Genomic DNA, 20,835 nt, shown 5'->3' with positions numbered 1-20,835 from the left:
CCTGGAAGAAATTTCCCAGGGCAAAAAAAAATCTCTGGCACTTCCTAGCAACTTCTCCCCAGCCTCACCTTCTGCTGAACTTCAGGGCTTACCAATGAGTGTTCCTGCCAACCTGGCACTTTTTATACCTTTGTGGGCAGTTTTCCAATCAGCCCCGCCCAGTTGTGTGACATTTTACAGCCAGACTCCTATCTCCAGCAGGCTAGCTAGTGCAGCTAATGAGGCCTCTTCAGGGTTTATGGTAATGGTGCCCTCTTGTACCCTCCACCAGAACCAGCACATTGCATGGACCTCCAGACTCTAGACCCCAAGGCATCTCCTCCTGATCCTGAACTAAGGTAACCCTCCCTGACAGGCCCCCAGCCCTGTGGAATATTTACAGAAATGCCACTCAGCAGAACAACCCAAATCAAATGAACGGGAGAGCTGCTAGCTTCCAAATTAGCAGTGCATAATTAGTTTCATGCATAAACTTCTGGAAAGCATGGGCACGGGCTAGTGAGAGAGACAATTAGTTTCTGTGAGGAGAGAGAGAGAGAGAGAGAGAGAGAGAAAGAGAGAGAGAGGAAAAGGCGTGGGAGAAGGTGAGAGGAATGACTAAAGAGGAGCCTGGGCTGAGTGAGGTGCAGATTGCATTTGTATAGCAAAACTCTATAGTCTTTCTGGGTAGATCCTTTAGGTGCCCATTGTCCTCCAGCTTGAGACCCCTGAACACCCAGATCCATGCCCGTCCCACCCCTCCCTGATCCTACTGTTCTTGTTCTGGCTTCAGGGGAGCTCAGGCTGTCTTTCTAGGTCACTGACTGGACTTTTCAGGACTCTGCCTGAGGTAAGCCTGGGTGCTGAGGCTAGCCTGCTATTTGAAACACAGAAATGTGCTTGAGCATCCCAGCCCTTTGGGCTTCAGAGCTCCTGGCACTTTGTGGATCACAGAACAACCTTGCCAAGGGAGACATCTTTAAGCTGGGGAATGGAAAAGCCCTATTTGCAGCTTCCCCAATGGTGAACATGTGTCTGGGACTAACACCTCCATTTACCCGAGACCCGCAAACCTGCCCACAGGAAGAAGGTGTAAGAAGCCCCTGATCTGATGTTCTCAAGTAAAATCCTCCTGCTTGGCATGTAGTCTTAGTAAGTGGGTAGACAGGTCAGCAAGTGTTGTCCTTGTGTTCTCCCATGTCCTTTAGGACACTGCCATGCTTGAGAAACATTTGTACTGTTTCTGGGCAGGTTTCTTCACCTATCAAATAGAGATAACAACACCTGCCCTCCTGCTCTGTGAAGAGAGGTGACGCTAGGAAGTTAAAGGTTGTCTATGAATACAGATGGGAGGAGGCTCAGACTTGGCATGCCAACCTCAAGCTTGAGATGTCAACATCTCTCAGGATGGGCTCTTCTGGGTCTCCAGACCTGGCTCTGGGAGATACAATGGTCTTCCCCAAAGAGAGCTTGTTAAAGGGAGGCATGTAGTCTGTATTGCTTATTGTATATTATTTATTGTCTTAATTCATAATTGCTTAATTGCCAGAGGATCTTGGTGCTATGGGGACAGAAATGTGCTGCCCAGTCCTCAATAAAGAATGCTTTCCTGCCATAAATAAACAAAATATCCAATCAACTACCCATCAAATTGCCTGGCCTTGGAACAAACAAAATGCCACTAATGAGACACAACACACATTAGCTTAATGCTCTACCAAGGGAAGAGAGCTGGCCTCTAAGTGCCAGCCCAGGCCATGGCAGAGGACTGGAATCGGCAGCCCTCCAAATGGGCACTGACCGAGGGCTCAGCATGTGAGAAACTGGGCACCCCTTAAGGAACTGGGACTCATCTCTCTGGGGATTCTCTCTCTGTTGCTATTCCATTTTTGCTTCAAGATGAAGAATTGGTTGTGGACCCACTATGTGCTCGGCCACCTGGCACCATTAGGAGAGTTTCTTGTCTTTTCAGGGAAATATAAGCCATGCTAGGAAACAGTGCAGTGTAGGGTAGAGAACTGAGCAAAAGAAGGTGGAAAGAAATTAGTGAGGGTGAGATAGTCAGAAAAGATGCATGGGAGAGGAAGAGGTGCATGCCTTCAAGGATGAGCAAGCACGGAAGTCAGGGTCAGGGGCATGTTCAGAGGAAGGCTGCAGCATGTACAGGGTCCTCTTCCGAAGAATACTAGGTTCTGGTAGCAGAGTGATGGGAGCTTGGGGGCTGGGGTTAAGAATCTGAGATTTATTTGGTAGCATCAGGGAAGCACAAAAAGCCTTGGAAAAGCCAACATGCCAGAGTAGAAGGCTACCATATGCCAAGTTTAGCCAATTTGCTCTTCATATCTGCCAGCCCCTTTCTAAGACTAGCTGGGACCAGGCTCCAAGAGCAACTTCACAGCTTACTCCTGTTCTTTCTGCCTGCTTCCCATCACTGTCAACTGCGTGAAGCCAAGCCTGAGATGGTTGCCTGCGCTGGCAGAACTGAGCTTCCCAAGGATAAGATGAATGTCTGAAGGCCACAGGGCTAAGATTCTCTGGAGGAAGTGGAAGAAGGAAAATGAAGGAATAAACACCTATCATATTAATAAGAGTTTGGAAGAAGTGAGGGGCTGAAGCTAGGAGTCTCCAGATGGTGTTTAGTCAAATGACAGCTTGATGCTTAAGAGAAAAAATGGAACAGTGGTATGCTTGGGAGCTTCTATCTCATAGGGTGATGATGGGGGATGGGAACACAGGGAATCTGAATCTGGCATGAGGGAGGCCTGTACTAACACAATTGGATGGGAGCTTGTTTTACATGCCAGCACAGGGCGCAAACTTCCTCCAAGGGGTCTACTCAGGGGCCCTCAGAAAGCATCCTGGGTTCCCAGGGTTCCCTTTCTCTCCCATCTACTCATTTCAATGGTCTGGTTATTGAGGACTTACTAGGCAAGTCCTCATTGCAGTACTGGGTTCAGAGAAGACAGGAAGGACCAAGTCCCTATCACCAAAGAACACAGAAGGAAGGCACAGGACAAAAACATCATGTTAAACTCTGGTAAGCTTTAGTATGCATAGGATACTGGGGACATAGGACAGGTCACTTACTCAGCCTTCTCCAAACCGAGGAAGGCTTCCTGGAGAAGATGATGCTGCACTGAGTTTGGAATATTCTTGGACTGAAAAGGGGACTTGGGCTCTTGAGAAATGGCATCAAGGAAGTAAATGGGGCAAAGCGTGAGTATAGAGCTGCCTGCACATAGATATGGCATCAGAAGCACCTGCTGTTCCTGAATTCTGGTATCAGCAGAAGTGGCAGAGAGGAGCTCAGACCAGTGGGCAAGGGTTTGAAGCCAGGGTTAGGTCTCATGAGTGGCTATACAGAGTCAGGAAAGTTTGTTCAGCAAAACCCTTTCTCTGGTCTCACGTGGGAGAAGGGGTCTGGGGCTTAGGACTTGGAAGGCTTCAGGACAGAGGGACTTAGAGGGTAGAAGGCCATTTCTGAGATGCAGAGGAACTTGGTTCTGCTTGTCCTGGGCGTGGTATGAGCCTATCCATTAAAGAGGTAGAGCAGAGATAGCAGAATTGTGGTGGCTTTGTTTTTTTAGCACTAAGTAGAAATGTGTTGGAGATTTTCCTCTGGCAGAGTTGAGGCCACTGTGGACCAGACTGGAGACAGTAGTAGCTCATGGAACTCATGGGGAGTAGGCAGGGGATGGGGAGGGGAGACAAAGAATTGAGGGAGGAAAGGAGTGTAAAGGAGCAACTTCTGGCTTCAAAAGCCATTCTGTTTCCATTTCCCCCCAAGTCACACAGCTGTCAGGGTTCAGACAGATGCTGTGATTAGCATTTTAATACATTTCAGAGGACCTCATCCAAACCACTCTGAAAATCAGAAATCAAGAGTTTATCTTTGGCTGTCCTTATAGAGCTGTTTCAATTCCAAAGGAGTCTGAGGGAAAGCAAATGGGAGTGTGCACATGTGGTCATGGGCAGGATGTCTGTGTGTACATGCCTATCATACATGCTTATGTATGTGCAGGCATCTATAATGTACAGATATCTCTGTGTGCACACAGATGCCAGGCCCCTTGGTGTGTGCATGTGCACCTGTGCCTCTGAGTGACTGAATGGTAAGCATGCTAGCTGCATCCATGTGTGCACTATGTACTTTGCATGTGTGTGCATTATTCTACTTGTGCCTTGCAAGCGCAATTTCATCCAGGATCATTCACGTGGAAGAAGAGAGCTCTACACTGGTTGAAAACAGGTCAGTACTGAGTGACTCAGACTGTCAGGGCATCTGAGCCTCAGGTAATGGGAAATGCATTTCAAATGTGGCTTTGCCTGCCTAGCCTGATCCTGCTTCAAACAATATAGCCTAACAGGATTTCTAGGCAACATCGGCTCTGGAGTTACAGTTCCATTCTCCTGAAACAGTGTTTGATATGCCGAGCTGTTTTTAGAGCTTTGCTGGATTTTTAGAGCCCCAGATGGGATATGGGACAAGCGAGTCCCCTGTACTTGCCACCTAAGGCCCTCCTGTCATTCCATAGCCAGCTGCAACATCTCCTCTTCCAACTGGATGTAGTTTACCACCCAGCTATCAGATGGAATATTACTTCTCCAGTCCTTATGGCTTTCTGTAGCCATACTCCTTGGAGGTGTAGTCCTCAGTCTCTAACACAGATTCCTGAGACCACCATCTTCTCAGCCACAGAACAAGGGGACCAGCACTTTTCTTTAATTAGGGGAAAATTAATGTTATCAAGACTTGGTCAACTTTTAGGGAATGGGGCCACATCTCTGACTCCTTTGGAGGTCAACTAACATTCTAGAATTTAATCTCCACCCGACCAGCTAAGCACCTCTGAGCCATCATGGCAGAGGGGTATTTCTGTATCTTCTCATACAGCCCTTGAGCACAACTCTTGCCTCAACCTGGATGATACAGATCGTGGCATGCAGTTGAAGGAAGCATCTGCCAGGACAGAGACCCAGTAAGCAGCAGGCAGTTCCTAGTGAATTTGTTTAATGTAAATATATCCTCTATTTATCTTTGGCTGTTAATAAATTCATGCATTATTAGAAAAATCCCTCATACCAGCAGACCTGCTGTGTTAGATCAGCTCTTTTTAAGAGATTTCCTGTTGGCAGGATTCAAAGCCCACACCTGCGGCCGGCCCAGGCACAAGGATTTAACTAAACGCTGCAGATAATTAGATCAGTTAACCTCGCAAATTAAAACAAGCACATCACATTAGCTCAGTTTATCCTAAAAGAAAATATTAAGATCCCCCATATAAATCATTTAATAAGAATAGAGGGAGATGGCCTGTACTGTCTTCCTAAAACCTAGTTGAGAAGTGAGAGAGGGCAAACAACAGGTTTGCCTCTATGGACTAAGAAACTGGGGATGGAACTGGTTCTTGCTTGGTGACTCCCCACAGTTAGAGGTGTTTAAGGAACATCCAGACAGGGTACAGATCAAAATAATCACCTAGTGGCAAAGCTATGGAGCCTGAGCATATGAGGAGGCATCAGTGGGCTCTAGCCCATCCTGCCACCTTATAACACAGGGCAGTTTTCAGTGAATTCCTGGATGTAGGGGGGGGGGGGGGGGGGGTGTCGACAACTGGGATCATCAACATCAGAAAAAGGCTTCTGAAGGGGTTATGACCCGCCCCCTTCCCTGACCCCTCCCATGACTTGGCCACTCTAGGCTCCTTGTATCTGTTAGATGCTAAATACTTAAGAAGTCGGTTGAAATCTTAAAAAAAAAAAAGTCAACAAGCCAGAGTAGAAGGCAATTTGGGACTTCAGGAGAAGTTTGGCCTTGGAGACATCCATGGTATGTTTCTTTTTTTTTTTAATCACAAAATTAAGTAGTGTAGACAAAATTGTGCTGTCTGAGACAACAGTTTTTGCAAGTGGGTTGCTAAAACTCAGTGTCACACCATCACCGTGTTAATTACACATGCTTTGTATCTGTTCATTAGAGCAGGCTTGGCAGGACATTAACTTGAAAACACTCTTGGATTGTCTACTCCGAAGTAATAAACTGCACTGAGCACACCCCTTAATATAGATGCTAATGGAAATGGGTGTCCTCCCCAATGCTTCTCAATTACGGGTGAGTTCTTTCAGTTTGTCAATCATGGAAATTCTTTGAGTAAAAAGAGGCCATGATGTAGATGAATGGGAACCCAATGTGACATCTCAACAGAGCTATGTCCAACTGTCTTTGGATTCTTACAGGGCAGAGGTCTACAAAAGGACAGAGGTAGGACAGTGGGAAATGCTAAGGTTCTTTCTTATATTTTCCTGGCCCACAGGAAGGAAACAATGGCAAAGAAGAAGCATCTTCATAGTTCAAGCTCTGTAGCTCTGTTTTTTGACAGCACTGGATGGAGAATGTGATGAATGTCCAGTGTTGCCAAAGCTGGAGGAGCACATGGGGGTCATTTCCAGTTTATGGACACAAGGCCATATCCAGACTCTTCATGCCTCTGTGCCTCTGTGTGTGTGTGTGTGTGTGTGTGTGTGTGTGTGTGTGTTTGAAGACAGAGCAAGATAAAGAGTGTGAGAGGTATCTGTCTTTGCTTTTATTACAAATCTGAAAGGGAGAAAAGTCTTTCACATGGCCAAGAGCATGCCAAATTCACCTGCTTTAGGAGGAGACACAAGCAGAATTTGCCAAGAATTAAGTGAGGAGCATTTGCCAGATACAGGCCCAACGAGAACTCTGGTGCTCCAGGAGTGCCATGTTGGTCCAGGGAGGCTGCTCTTAGACAGGCTCTGCCCAGTCCTTAGCCCTTGTTCTTTATGGACTCCCCTAGGTCCAACTCTCACTCACCCAACACAGGCCTTCTTCATGAATGCATACTGTACACAATGGTGCAGTGATCACTCTCCTACTCAGAAATCCTCAGCAGTTCCCCAGAACCGAAAGTGAAGTGGTTACGTTCCTCAGTGGGATGTTTAATGTCCTTCCCAATGGGGCCTCACCAGGCCCCTGACTCGTGACTCCCAACCCTTTACTGAGTGAATCCCAGGCACAGTCTCCTCTCCACATCCTATCATCCTTCTCCTTTGCCTTCACACTGTCACCTCAGTGGTGTACCATCTCCATTGCCCCTCGGCCACCACTTCTGGCTCATTGCCTGAAAGCATTGCTCTAGTACTGAAGTGCTCATGCAAGATGGTTAACAGCCACTGTCTTACAGCACTCCCAAACCACACAAGCTCTCAATTCCAGACTGAAGTCTCAATCCATTGTCCTCTAATTGCTTGGCATCTACACCTTTTCTCCTCTGCAGGAGGAAAGCCCCCAGGGTCCTTGCCCTCTGCTGGCTTCCACCTGCCAAGCAGCACCTTGTGCAGGGCCATGCTCCTGGTGGGTGCTCAGGAAACACTTACTGAATTGAATTTAAAAACCTTCTTTTCGGCTTTGAGCAGTTCCAGCTGTTGGATGCCAGCTGTCAGGGCTGCTGGGAGAGGCTAAATGCATATTCATTTCAGATCGTCCATCTCCTGGTCTAGAAGGACCTGCTGGACCATTTAAGCCTGAGCCTTCCCAAAGGCAATGGCATGGTGTGTGTGTGTGTGTGTGTGTGTGTGTGTGTGTGTGTGTGTGTGTGTGTGCATCCAGGACACAATCTTACTCCTGTGCTTACTGGGTAAGAGTTTTCAATCTTCTGGGATCATTCACTCAGCTTCCAGGAGGCCTTTTATTGGAGTAAGGGATGTGAATTAAGAGTAGAGAGGGAGATGCATGGGTCTCATGTGGGCATTGTGGAAATCATTGGAACAAACATAGCTAACAGCTCTTAGGGGCATGAAGGAGGCAATCTTGAGCCACCACCTTCAAACACAGCCAAGCCTCAGCAGAGATGGATTTAGGAGGCTCAGTAGACTACAATCTGCCCATTCAGTGAGTGAGGTTTGCAGGTCTTCCCAAGTGACTAGCCTTGGGCTAGTTTTACAGCTAGGATGTTCACCATTATTCACTTAGGTTCAGCTGTCTTCCAGACTTGGGAAACCAGGGGGCAGGTATGGATCAGAAATGACCAGGTTGAGGACAATCACCTCTCAGGAGGGAGACAGAACCACAGCAGTGAGTGAGTGTAGCAGCAGTAGAGAGACCCTTCCCACACAGATTTCCCATGCGCATGATGGGTTCTCAGAGCTTCTTGTGCATTACCTCATGCTCCATCAGCAGTCCCCAGATAAAGTCACTGCTGGCACTTCAGAGCTAAGAAGACTGAGTCTAGGAGCAGTGAAATATTAGCCCAAAGTCATACAGTTCAGAGTAGTAGGACTGGGGTTGGAAATCAGGCTTGGTAAATCTGGAACTTGAGCCTTTCCCAGAGACACTGGGATGAGGACAGGGTTGGAGGATTGATCTTGGGGCCTCTGAGAAGAAAGAGACTGGGAGGGCTGGATTGGTCAGTATGGGGACTGGAGAATGTAAAGCTAGCAGCTTTGGCTAGGGCTGAAGACTAGGGCTGCCATAGTGCAGCTTTATCATGGAAAGCAAATAAAACTCAGGTGAAGTTGTGGGATCTAGGCTCACCCCAGAATTGACTTGGTCTAATGTAGCAACTACCTGTGTTATCCTGTACACCTGTTACTGCGACTCTGCTTGAGCACACCTGCGTCACAACTTGGCACTACCTCGCTCACTAGTTCCTGGGGTACCATCCAAAGGATTGTGTCCATCAGTACACCTGTCAGACAAAAATGTGGGAGTGGGAAATTGTTCATGGAATGTCTGTGACATCAGGATAGTGTCTATGATAGGCACCATGACTTTGGTTGCTTCAATATGTAAGCTACATGAAAAAGTGAATTAGTATACAAAGTCAAAACAGACAGGATGTCTGCATGATGGGTGCTTGCCTAGCATTTGTGAGCAACTGGGTTCCATTCCCAGCACCACAAAATAAGAGAAAGATATACATGAAACAAAAATATAGGGCACAAGTGGCTAATATCTTCATCCCTTCACATGAGACCCATGGAACTAGAAACCATGTCAGCAGCTGGAATAGGTTATCCATGCTGTATCAAGAGGCACCTCGAGAACACACTCGGAAACCATTTCTCTTGCATTATCTACCACTCTTTTAAGCATCCAGTCCTGGCTTCAACTAAAACACACAAGGTTAAGGTGTGGATTAGGACTGTTACTCTACCCAGCTTGTTCTTCTGAAACTCCTGGCCATCTCTACCAGCTTGGGAGGCAGAATCTACTGGTTCCTACCGTTAGTACTCATCCCCTCTCTTCCTCACTAACAGAAGCACAGTATCAAGTGCCTAGTCTGTGCCAGGGTAGATTCCCTTTGCTAGCTTGCCTTACAGTAATTTTGTGACAGAATTCCAGTCACTGAGACATACATGATGTCTACTGGGAAGGTGGGCTCTGGAAAATCATTTGCATTCCTGATAAAAGGGGCAGAGGCAGCTGGACCTGCTATGTCCAGCTGCAAATGTGATGCATAGATCTGGGGCAATCATTTTCTAAATAGGAGGGAAGAGACTCTGACCCTGACTTTGTTATATGCTGATGAATGAATACCACCAGACCCTGGACCTTATGAGCTAACAAAAAATCCAAAGCTCCATTTTTATTTTTTGAAGCCACTGCAGCCTAATGTGTTTCTGACAGGTAGTCACTGAAGCTGAAGTTCATAGAGGTTAAGCAGCTTCCCAATAGCACCTACTGGCTTCAGGCAGAGCAGTGGCTGGCTCTGGCTCTGCTTTCCATATAGAACCAGACTTCTCAATCCAAAGACAGGTCAGATGTGTGGACATCCGCAGGCCCCTCTTTTGCATGATGACACTCTTCATGCCCTTGTACAGATGTAATAGAAGAAGCTAGGTCTCAGGAGTCAGACCTCTCCTTGTCTATGTGACCTTACAGCAACCCTCTTCCCATTTCCTCTCTAGATAACAGCACCAATAATGCTCAGTGCAGGTGTGATGCTCTCTTATGAGGATTCATAGTGAGTCTGCAGGTGATGGTAGCCGTTCTCATGGTAGGGAGATACTCCCTCCATGTAGGAGTATCATGCCATACTTGATCTTGGGGGCCAGCAGTGTTCTGGACCTCTACAACTCAGTGATAGAGGTCTGCCTTCCAACGACCAGCATTTGTACTTCCTGCTGGAATATTTTCTCTGGAGGTGGAGCTCATTTTGCACACCTACATGGCAAGTCAGGAGAGCTGTAGAATTAATGATCTGCGGGTATTTCTCAGCTAGAGTCTGGTAGGAATCTGTATCAACACCCCAGCTCCCTAGCCCTGGGTGCTTGGCTCTGGGACAGGCGCCTGGCACTGTTTCCACAATCTCTCAGAGGGGTTAAACACCTCTCACAGTGGAAGCTAGCCTACTAACACAACCTTTATTGATTTCTTCTCTCTTTTGTCATATTGTCCCACTATTGATTGTGATTCCTGGGGCCAATACCCAAAGTCCATTTGAACAATCACCTTGTGTGCATGAATGCTTGTGATATGCTGCTTCTGGGGTCGCACTCAAACTAAGAGTCCACAGTCAGGCTGGTGACCATCAAACTTTTTCATGTCCACGAATCCTCTAAGTATCTCAGTCAAATGAAGTGGATGACTCTGATATTCTGAAATGGGGCCTAAGAGTCTGAACTCCCTAAGAAGGCCCTGGTGATGCTGGGGCCATGGTCTGATGTCCACACTTTTGACCAGGGTTGACCTGTGGAAGCTCAGACAAGGGGGAGATCTATGCAGGTAACAATGGCTTGGAAGAGCTGAGCAGAGGAAACCAGGAGCCTGGAGTTAGTCCTGAAGCCCTGGAAGGCTTCCAGTGAGTAGACAGGGGGAAGCATGTAATTTCCAGGAGGAAGGGAAATGAGATTTGCTGGGCCTGAAGACACACCCAATGTGCATAGGATTTTGAGCGACAGACCTGCCTAGAATTAAGTGGTGCCTTCTGGATCTAAAGGGTTAAAGGTTCTGAAGGGTAGCAGTGAAGGCCTCCCAATTCTCCAAATACATTCTCCCTGTTCCCATTCCTGACTCTAGGAAGGAAGGACCAAGTGGCCAGAGTTTGGTCCCAGAACAGCACTCCTGGGAGGCGGTGGAGATTCTAGAAGGTGGGAATTTGTGGGAGGTTTGTAGTTACTGATAGTGTTCCATTAAAAGGGATTGTGGGTAACAGGGGCCCTTCTCCTTTTTTCTTTGACACACATCCCTACCATGATGCATTGTCTTGAAACAAGCCTCAAAGCAATAAGGCCTCTTCCATTTATATACTAATTATCTCAGGTATTTTACTGTAGTGATGGAAAGCTACCTAACACACTACCTTCTTACACACAGGAGAACTCTGTCCTCCTCCTCTATTGAGTCCTTTTGGTTATTATAGATCAGTCATCTCTTTTCTCTTAAATATGATAAGGCAGATAAGCTAAGTCACATTCTTGAACTATTTTATATTTTTAATGTCTTCTAATCATTTTGTGGATTTAGTAAGGATCACATGATTCTGCTGTGAAGTAAGACTCCAAAGGTCATCTACAGTCACATAATTATTTTGTTATTAATAATAATACTTTGATTATTATTGTAGCAATCAACAACATATAAAGGGCCCACATATGACTTTCATTACAGAAATTGGACAACTCAGACTGAAGTCATCCAGGACTTTGGTGCCTTTTCTGCAGTCTCAGTGTCTCAGGGTAGAATGGAGTGTTTGGCATCATTTTGTCTCTTCTGTACTGGACACAGATGGGTCCCAGGCTCCTGGTCAGTCCAATACTTCCCTGATGTCCACTCAGCCAGGAGGAAGCTACCTCTATGGCACCCCCTGGTGGTTACATGAGGATAAACCAGAAATGCCTTTATACTTGAACCCCAGTTAAATTGGTAGACCCTAGAAAGACCTCATCCCTTTGAGCTCCAGACTTTCCCTCTACAATAACAATTTTCATGACTTGAATAAAAAGCAATATTGTTTTGTCCCCCATCATCATCTAAGGTGTACTGTACTTGCCTGGCGTGTATGAAGCCCTGGGTTCGATTCCTCAGCACCACATAAACAGAAAAAGCCAGAAGTGGTGCTGTGGCTCAAGTGGCAGAGTGCTAGCCTTGAGCAAAAGAAGCTCAAGGACAGTACCTACACCCTGGGATCAAGCCCCAGGACTGGCAAAAAAAAAAAAAAAAGAAACCCCTCCAATCCTAACGTACACTCATTGCAGAGTGGCGGCTCACACAGACTTCCTGTTTTCTAGCCTCACCTTCTGGCAAAAGGTCAAGAAATCTTTTAATCGCCTCACACAAACCCAAGCAGTCATGGCCTCTACAGGCTCCTTCTCCAGAGAATGCACACCTTGCTTCACCTTGTTGTTCCTACTCACATCTGCGCCATCTGCAACTGCCTGGCCTGAAGCACCATCCACAGTGTTTTCTGCAGAAGGCCAAGAACACAAAGCCAGGCCTTCTTGTCTTTCCAAATGTTTCCCTGCAGGGTGGGCTAAGCTGGAAGCATCTTAGAGGGATTGGAGGTGATATGGATAGAAGAAAAGCCATGAGGATGGATCTTATGGAATGCCTCTGCCAGGTGCATGAAACAGCAATGTCTCCTAGCAGACAGAGGAGCTCCCGCTCACCTGCTTCTCTCCCTCTGCCTTGTACTGAACTATGAAAGGCAACCACCCAGGTTTAAGACTCCAAGATGCTAACTCCTAGAGTAACCAAATAGCTTGGAACCACAGAGACATTCCAGTTGCCTGTAGGGATTGGAAAGCTCCCCGAGGAGGCTGAGTACAAGCAGAAGAAGTGATGCCAGACTTGGGCCTCTGAGAATGACATGACAGAGAGAGGGCCATGTCCCCCCAAAAGGGAGCTTGAAGGCAATGTATCTGGGAAGAGCTGTGTGCTTCTTGAGGGTTTGTGGTGAGGGGAAGGTTGGCCACTAGCTGAATCCTCTGGGTAATGGTGCCTGTAGCATTTTCAGATTGTGAGAGTTTTATCTCACAAGGGTAACCTTGTGATTTATCTATGGTAAATGCATCAGGAGGAGGGCCTGGAAGCAGAAGGCTACCATGGTAGTTGTGGTCCCACAGCTGATTTGGTTCACTGGAACTCCTAAGCATTTCCCATCACTACCACTTTCAGCCCCCAAAGGTACTATCCATATTGAGAATTGTCTTCACATTTGTCCCCCGCCCCCGCAAATTAAAAAAAATCCTTCATCAGCAGGCTGTGTTTTACTCATTTTTGTCCCACTCTTGGATGCCCTATCTTGTAGTCAAACTGCATGAGACAGGTTATCTATACACAGTGCTGCTCCTGATTTGGGTGGCGACTATGATTCTATACAGGAGCCAGAAAATGGTGAAACACCTGTCCGATCTGCTTAGAATGAGACCCGAGCGAAGAGCAGGAGTGGGTGTACCATCAGGAGTCCAGCCCTCGCCCTGGGGCAGGCAGTCTGGCTGGTGTGCATCAGGGAGTGACACATCTGACCCTCGCTTTATTACACTTGTCACCAATGGCGGCAGGCAGTGAAGAGTAGGACTCTCCCCTCGTCTCCCTGTCGTCTTGAGTAATGCCAACTCTATTATTCTTTGAAATATAAAGAAAATCAGGACTGGAAAGGACTCCAGTGGCAATCCAGCTCACCCTCTTCCCCAGCTCAGAAGATAGTTCCAGGGAAGCTCTGACCTGCATGGGGCCACAGGGTTTGAACTGGCAGAGTCAAGGGCCTGTGTTCCCTTGCTCTTCACTAGGCAGGGGCCATTCACGCAGGTGCCCTCTCACTTGCTTGTTTTCTTCACATCAGGTATATGAATGTGGATCTGGATGCTCTCTGGCTTTTTGATAGTTCTTTTCAGAAGCCTTACCGAATGGAGGCTTGGGATCTGTTGTGGGGTATCACAGAGAAGATCAGTCTCTACGGTGGTCAAGAGTCCCTGGTTTGATAGATGGGCAACATTGCTGACTGGTGTGGCTAGGGCAGGGAAGAAACAAGTGGTCAGTCTAGGCAGGAGGGACAATGTGGGCAATGCCCCAGGAGATCAGGAGGACTCAGTGTCTCTGAGGAGTGGACTATAGGGTCTTTGGAGGAAATAATTGGATAGGGGATTGAGGACTACAGGCTGGCAAGGAGGAGAACAGAGAAGATGTGTGCCCTACTGGTACTGACTTTGTATTTAAAGCTGAGAGCCTTCCTTCTTGGAGCTTCACTAGTCTCTTCTGGATAATGGACCCAGGTATGTGGAAGGCTGCTGAGCTGAAAAGCTTGGATAGGACAACAAGCCCTGCCAGACATGTCCCTTGCCAGACATTAAGGCTCTTCAGAAGGGAGGGACCAGGGAACTCTCACATGGAGGCCTGGGTTCTGTTCTAGCTCTGTCATGAGCATATTGTCAGCTCATGTTATTCAGACCATAGATGCCATATGGGCCAAAGGAGAGAGCTTGGTACCATAGAAGAAGGCCAACAGACAGTTTGGTGCTGAAACTAGAAGCTCTTGGGCCAAATGTGCCCTGCATATTTTGATATGAGGATGGGCGTGGCTAACCAGAAATGATCTTTCAGGCCTGGAAGTGAGCTTTGCCGTCTTCTCCTGCTCATCACACCTTCATTTGAGAGCTCATTCCACTTGAGCTTGTGACCCTTAATGTGACCTCCCACTTCTCACACCCAAATGAATGGGAAGTACTGGGCAAAAGGAAACACTTTTCTTCAGGGCCTCCTATCAGACTTGTCTTCGGCTTTAAATTAGGATTTCTCCATCTTGACATAACGTATTGGGAGCTGGCTCATTGTTAGGAAGACAGTCCTGTGTATTGTAGAGACACTTATGGTCATCACTGGCCCTTCCCTTCAAACAATGACAAATGTCCCTTGTATGTAAAATTGCCCAGTTGAGATTCACTTCCCTGAAGGATAGACAATTCTTTTCAAGACATATGAGAAGAGCTGAATGTAATTTTTCTCCCCTTAGAGGAAGAAAAGAAAGCATAAGACCAAGTGGAAGTCACAGAAGAAGAGCTAGTGGGACCCTCCCCCATCATGACTTAGACACCTTGAAGACCATAGTCCTCCTATGGGATAGACATGGGAGGCCTATTTCTCTGCGTTATTGGTTCAATTGTGTCACCTGCAAAAGATATTGAAGTCCTTAATTCTGTATCTGTGAACAAGACCTTATTGGAAATAGGATCTTTGCAGAAGGTCAAGTAGAGATCATTAGCATGGGCCCTAATTCAATATGACTGGTGTCTTTAGAAAGGGGAACTTTGAAAGCAGAAAGAGACAATGTACAGGCAGCAGAGTGAACACTAGCTATAATCTCCTAGAAGCTAAGAGAAAGGTATGAAGTAGATTCTCCCTTACAACCCTCAGAAGAAGTCATCCGTTGAAACTTGATTTGGGACGCTCAGCCCCAAGAATTGTGAAACCATACATTTCTGTGGTTTAAGCCACTCCATTGGTGGTGTTTTGTTGTAATAGTCCATAAACTAATAATACACAGTAAGAAGAACAGGGCCCATGAGCTTGATGGATGTGTGGATTGGCTGTGACCTTATAGACTCAAGCAGAGACACAGAAATGTCAGAGACTAGGAGAGAAGACACGGGTGCTAACAAGAGCCAGAGAACTCAATACCATACTTCGAGCACAGAAGAGTGGAAATACCTCACAGTTCTCAAGCGGAACACTTTGTGCCAATCACTACAAGTTGTAAAACGACTGGAAGAATTAACAGCCTCCCTACATGCTAACTACATCCATCATAAATTCATTTTTAGTTTCTGTTATCATATCATTGTCTCTAGGGACCCTGGCTTGTCATCATTTGCCCTTTATAATTTATTCATTTTGTTCTTGCCTGCATCCTTTCTACTTATCATCCATCTTTACAGTTGTACATAAAATTAAATGGATCCTTCAATGGCAGGGCTGTCAGGGAAGGAGATGGCCTTGTGAGGAAAGTCCCTGAAGCCCTGGGGATGTTGGCCTAGAGGCCCCTATGGGTGTCAAGGGAGAGACGCAGTGGGCAGACAGAAGAGAGTGAGAAGATGGAGAGAGGAAGAGGAGGAGAGATAGTGAAGAAGACAGAGGCGGGGGGGGGGATGGTTGAAAATGAGAATGATAAGGAGGAGGAAAATGTTCAGAAGGAGGAGAGAAGGAAATAGGTGGAAAATAAAGAGAGAAAAAGGAAAAAGAGGAAAGAGATAAAATAGGATTTAAGGAAGAGGAAGGTGAGAGGCAAGGGGAATGACAGAAGAGACACCCTGAGACAGCATGCTAGAAATTCAACCGAGCTTTTTTTTTTTTAATTTTCCATTTCACCATCTTTCCTAGTAAACTCAAAGAAGGTCACACTGAATTTCCATAGAAATGACTGTCCTGAGTTGCAATGACCCGAGTCCAGGAGTCTCTGTGGCAGGGACATTGCATGTCTGTGTGGCTGACTGAGGGTGGGGTGGGAGGCAGCCTGGAAGAGTGTGCTAGTTTGTTTTGTATTCTAGAGTTGCCGGAGTGAGGACACAAAAGCCAATCTTTAACTAGTGAATTGGAACTTTAATGTTTACCAAGCAGATACAACTCCCCTCCCCCCAAGCTCCCCCTTCGGCTGCCTCTAGGCCTCCTGCTAACTGGACCCAGCTCCCCACCCCCACCCCTTCCTGCTGTTGAGGGGGCAGAGTGCTGGCCGCTGCTTGTTCTATTCACTGGTTTTCTCTAGTCACAGCCCACCCCCTGAGACTCTGTATTCCCAACTTTGGAAACAGATGGGCTCTTCCTGGAAGACAATTCCCTGCAAAGTCCTAAAGGCTGGAGCAGCTGGGACTAAGCACCCGGGATGTATTTTAAGAACACAGTTCTTCCACGAGGTCTCCTATGCACACTCAGGTCCTGGGTAGCTAGCTCTCAGAGAGGCTTCTGATGCCCAGAGCATCTCCCACTAGGCTACTAGGCTAAGTTGGTCAGTCACTGCTCCTGGCTTGCTATGAATGCACAGCTATAAAATGTTTCTGACTGCTCTAAACTATCTGATATACTCTCAGCGCTCTGTTCCCACCTGCCCGTACACTGACAGATTTTTTTATAGCAATTCTTGCACTCTATAGATATCTGGGTTCCCTCTAAACTCCTACAGCAACCGGCAGTGCTAACAGAAGTAGGTATCCTGGGTGATGGAAGCAGAGACCCAGAGCTATTTATCCATTGAGTGAATCTTGGTCCTTTATGTATGGGGGAGAATCATGTCTTCCTCCCAGGGTGACTGTGAAGAGGACAGGAGACAACGGTATTTGTGCCATTACATAGTAAGTGATCAACCAATATTAATTGTGATTATCAAGCAGTTGTCCACACTAGCCACTTTATAGTAACATCTGCTGCGGTTGGTTACATTGTTTATTATATTTGTGTGTGTGGCTTCTTTCTCCAACTTGACAGATAACTCCAAAAGGGAAAGGGGGAGTGTTTTTCATACCTTTGTATCTTATGGGACACCCAGGGCAGTGCCTTGTGTCCACTCAGTTTGTTTCCCAAGAAACTGCCCCATAGCGAGTTTATCCTGTAAATAGTGGAACAAATGTCAAGAATGGAAGCAAATAGGCTGCATGAGGCCAGGGGAAAATGAGATTGAGAGGGGGAGAGACAGTTTAGAAAAATTCTGGAAGAAGGCAATCTTCAAGATGACCCCAACCAGGCTTTAAGGCTTAGTAAGCTCATTCTACTAAAATCATATCAAACTAAAAAATAATAGTGCATTTGTGATGCAGATCCAAAGATGACTCAATCAGCTATCAAAACAGCTTGATTAGGCTGATTCCCAAAGAAATGGACCTCTGATTTAAGAAAATAGTCATTGTGGTTCAGTTACTAAGCTTGCATTTATCCCAAGATAATGTTAGTTCCCTCTTCCAATCCCCAAATGAAGCCTCATGTTAGGGGGATTTCTAGTTTTGTCTCTGTTGCTGCTGCTGCTGTTGTTGTTAATAGTGGTGGAGAGGTGCGTGCGTGCATGCGTGCGTGCGTGTGCGTGTGCGTGTGCGTGTGCGTGTGTGTGTGTGTGTGTGTGTGTGTGTGTGTGACAATAATGGGATTATTTTTTTTCCGCTCCCTCTGTAACTTGCTTGGAAACAGAATACACTGCCTACGCTGCCTTTCCCCTTTTCCCTCCTCAGTGAGAAAGTGAGGAACAGATTTTAATGGATTGATTTTAATGGATTTTGAAGTCTGGAAAAGTGCCTAAATTGCTGAGGTTACCAGTTTTCCAGGTTCTTTTTTCAATTTTATTCTCTTTAGTCAGATGCAGAGTACACTCATTGGGGCCCCTAGTGTGGTCATCCCAGACAAGAGGTTTCTTCTGTGGCCCCCCATCAAAGAGGTAGCTATGAGCAGAGCCTCTGCTGCTGGGGTCACATGTATTATTTGCTTGGGTGAGAGCATTTTGCTCAGTCCTAATCCCTGCATTTGCTAGCAGCACACTCTCTGATCTCAAAGGAGAGAACCAACTAACAATACTAATGTCAAGGTCTGCTTTCTGGAATCAAAATGACTCCACTTTAAAGCATAATTTTACTCGGTCATTTTGTTTTTCATTTGTCTACTTGCGAGTGTGTGCAGGGACAATGTGCCCTCGGAACTTGAAGCAGCAATTCTATCTTTTCTCCTTGTCCCTTCCCCCTGTGAAGCGGTACCTGCCCTGAGAATTGTGTGAGCAGGCTTTTGAGGCCATGAGTCTCCCAGAGAAGCCTTTGAAGAAAGGGTGGTGTTTCCGGCAGTGCGTGGGGACTCTAGGCTATGTTTCAGGACTACTGTTGGCCTTTATCTCCACCCCTCCCTTTTCCTAACATACATTCACATCTCTTTTTACCTTTCCTCCCAAACTTGCCTACCTGTCTTTGTGATTTTGGGGGTGGGGGGGGAGAGAACGCCACTAGATCTCCCAGTATGAAGGATTAGCGCAGATTATGGGGAACCGTGTTAATTATCAGTGGAGGTGGGGGTGGGGTGGGGGCTGGCGCGTTGCTCCAATGTGCTCCTGATTTCCCCTGGGCCTTTCTGCCTGGTAATAAGCCTTCTTTAATCTGGCAGGCCCCTTGGTGAAATCAGCACCACGGACAGTGATATTGATTGCTTCTGAGAAACCATCACAGCTGCTCAACCAAATTACCTTTGATATGTGACCTTTAATGTAATTACTGCAACATCAAAGTATTTCTATAAATTATTAAAGAACTAATACACTCCATCATTTAGCTATCCTATTATATGTAAAATAAACAACCACAAGTTAATGTTAGATCCTCAACAATTCATACTAGCTACTGGAATTCTCCGAATTCTGGTTTTTTTTTCGTCAGTTTCAAAATCCTAGCCCTCCCCCTCCCGCCTTCTTTCTTTCTGTTTCCCTATTTGATTCCGGCTTTTTAGCCATCATGAAACTCCCCAGCAATCTCTCTCTCAAGCTGATGAGGGGCCTCCAATAACGATGTGGTATTTTCTATTCCATTTGGGTGGCTCTAAAATATCTATCACAATCTCCCCCAAAACAAAGTACCATAAACACTTTATTAATCAGCACAAACCTTTCTGAGAAGGCTTTGATTATCTTACAATATGGCTTTATGCCTCACACATAACATGGGGCGATGTGAAGCATATTTCTGCCATCCTACAGAGGGGACCCAGAAAGTAATTACTATAATATATGTGCATGTAGCTGCGCCACTAAAAAACCAACTGGGAATGGCCACCCTGCCAAAGCTGGGCTCCACACAAAATCTGTGTGCCATTCCATTTCCATATATTTGCATCTGCGGGTATGTTATTAAGATGACTCAGCCCCGTGCTTTGCAATCACAAATACCAAAATACAATACAAAGGCTGTCTTAATGGAAGGAAAGGCTAGTGGAAAAGCCTCAATCCCATAAAGAAAAGATCTTTGAGGCAAAGGAAAGCTGCCCCGCTGCCCCCCACCCCTCCCCGTGTCCAAGGTTGCATTTTCTCTACGTCTACCTGGTTAACCTTCCCTGCTGTGGGGCCGAAAAGGAAACGTGTGTTTACACGCGGTTTGCTTGGCAAGATGTAAACACGCATGTCTAAACATTGGAGTGCATACATAGAGAACACACGTGCGTCCCCGCAGAGCCCGTGGTAACGCTTCCAACACCGCATATCCACCGATTCTTTAAATTATACCCGCAAACACCTATCTTTCCATTTATCTTTAGATCCTCAGCAGCCGTATATCTGCCCGCCCGCCCCTCCCCCGTCCCCGTCTCTCTGAACCCACGGGAGACGTCGCGCAGACCCTTGACCCGAGGAACACTTCTTATTTTATGGTGATGAACTAGCCTCGATAATAGCCATGGCTGATATCACACCCAGTTAGGGGGGCCGTAAATAATTCTCCTCTCCCCGCACAGAAGCTATAAACCAGGGCCGAGGCGCGATAGTTTATCAAAGACGGGGACCGGCTCCTTAAATAAACCGCGGTGATCTCACTCGCGGCGCCCACTTCGGGCCGGGCGGCGCCCCTCCCATCGCCCGGGTTTCGGAGCAGCGGGGTGGGGGTGACGGACCTCTAGCTCGGGTGCTGGATGGTACCTGGGGGGTCCCGGGGGTCGGGGCGAGAGGGGGACCGCGCTGCACTGGGGGTGGGGGGGCCCAGAACCAGCCGGCGCCCCGCCCCAGGCCGTCTGCGCGGGCCGTGCGCAACAGAGCCACAGCTGGGCTCCGTGGTCACCGCCAAGTTCACCGTCCGCCCCTCGCCTCCCCCGCTCCCCGCCCCCAGGACTCGATTCCGTCGGGCCTGGACGGCGGGGGAACCTGGGTCGCCCGGCGAGTCTGCGCCCGGCGCCCGTGC

The 20,835-nt window shown here is 47.1% G+C and overlaps 1 protein-coding gene across 15 annotated transcripts in view; it reads right to left on the bottom strand.

Moving 5' to 3' along the window:
• Positions 1-20,835, bottom strand: part of Celf4 (CUGBP, Elav-like family member 4) — a 274,650-nt gene that overhangs the window by 180,327 nt on the left and 73,488 nt on the right. The window lies entirely within an intron of this gene.

Source organism: Dipodomys ordii, unplaced genomic scaffold, assembly GCF_000151885.1.
Source record: "Dipodomys ordii isolate 6190 unplaced genomic scaffold, Dord_2.0 Scaffold25, whole genome shotgun sequence".
Taxonomy (NCBI): Eukaryota; Metazoa; Chordata; class Mammalia; order Rodentia; family Heteromyidae; genus Dipodomys; species Dipodomys ordii.
The sequence above is the reverse complement of the archived record's forward strand: the minus strand, read 5'-3'. Positions and strand labels throughout refer to the sequence as shown.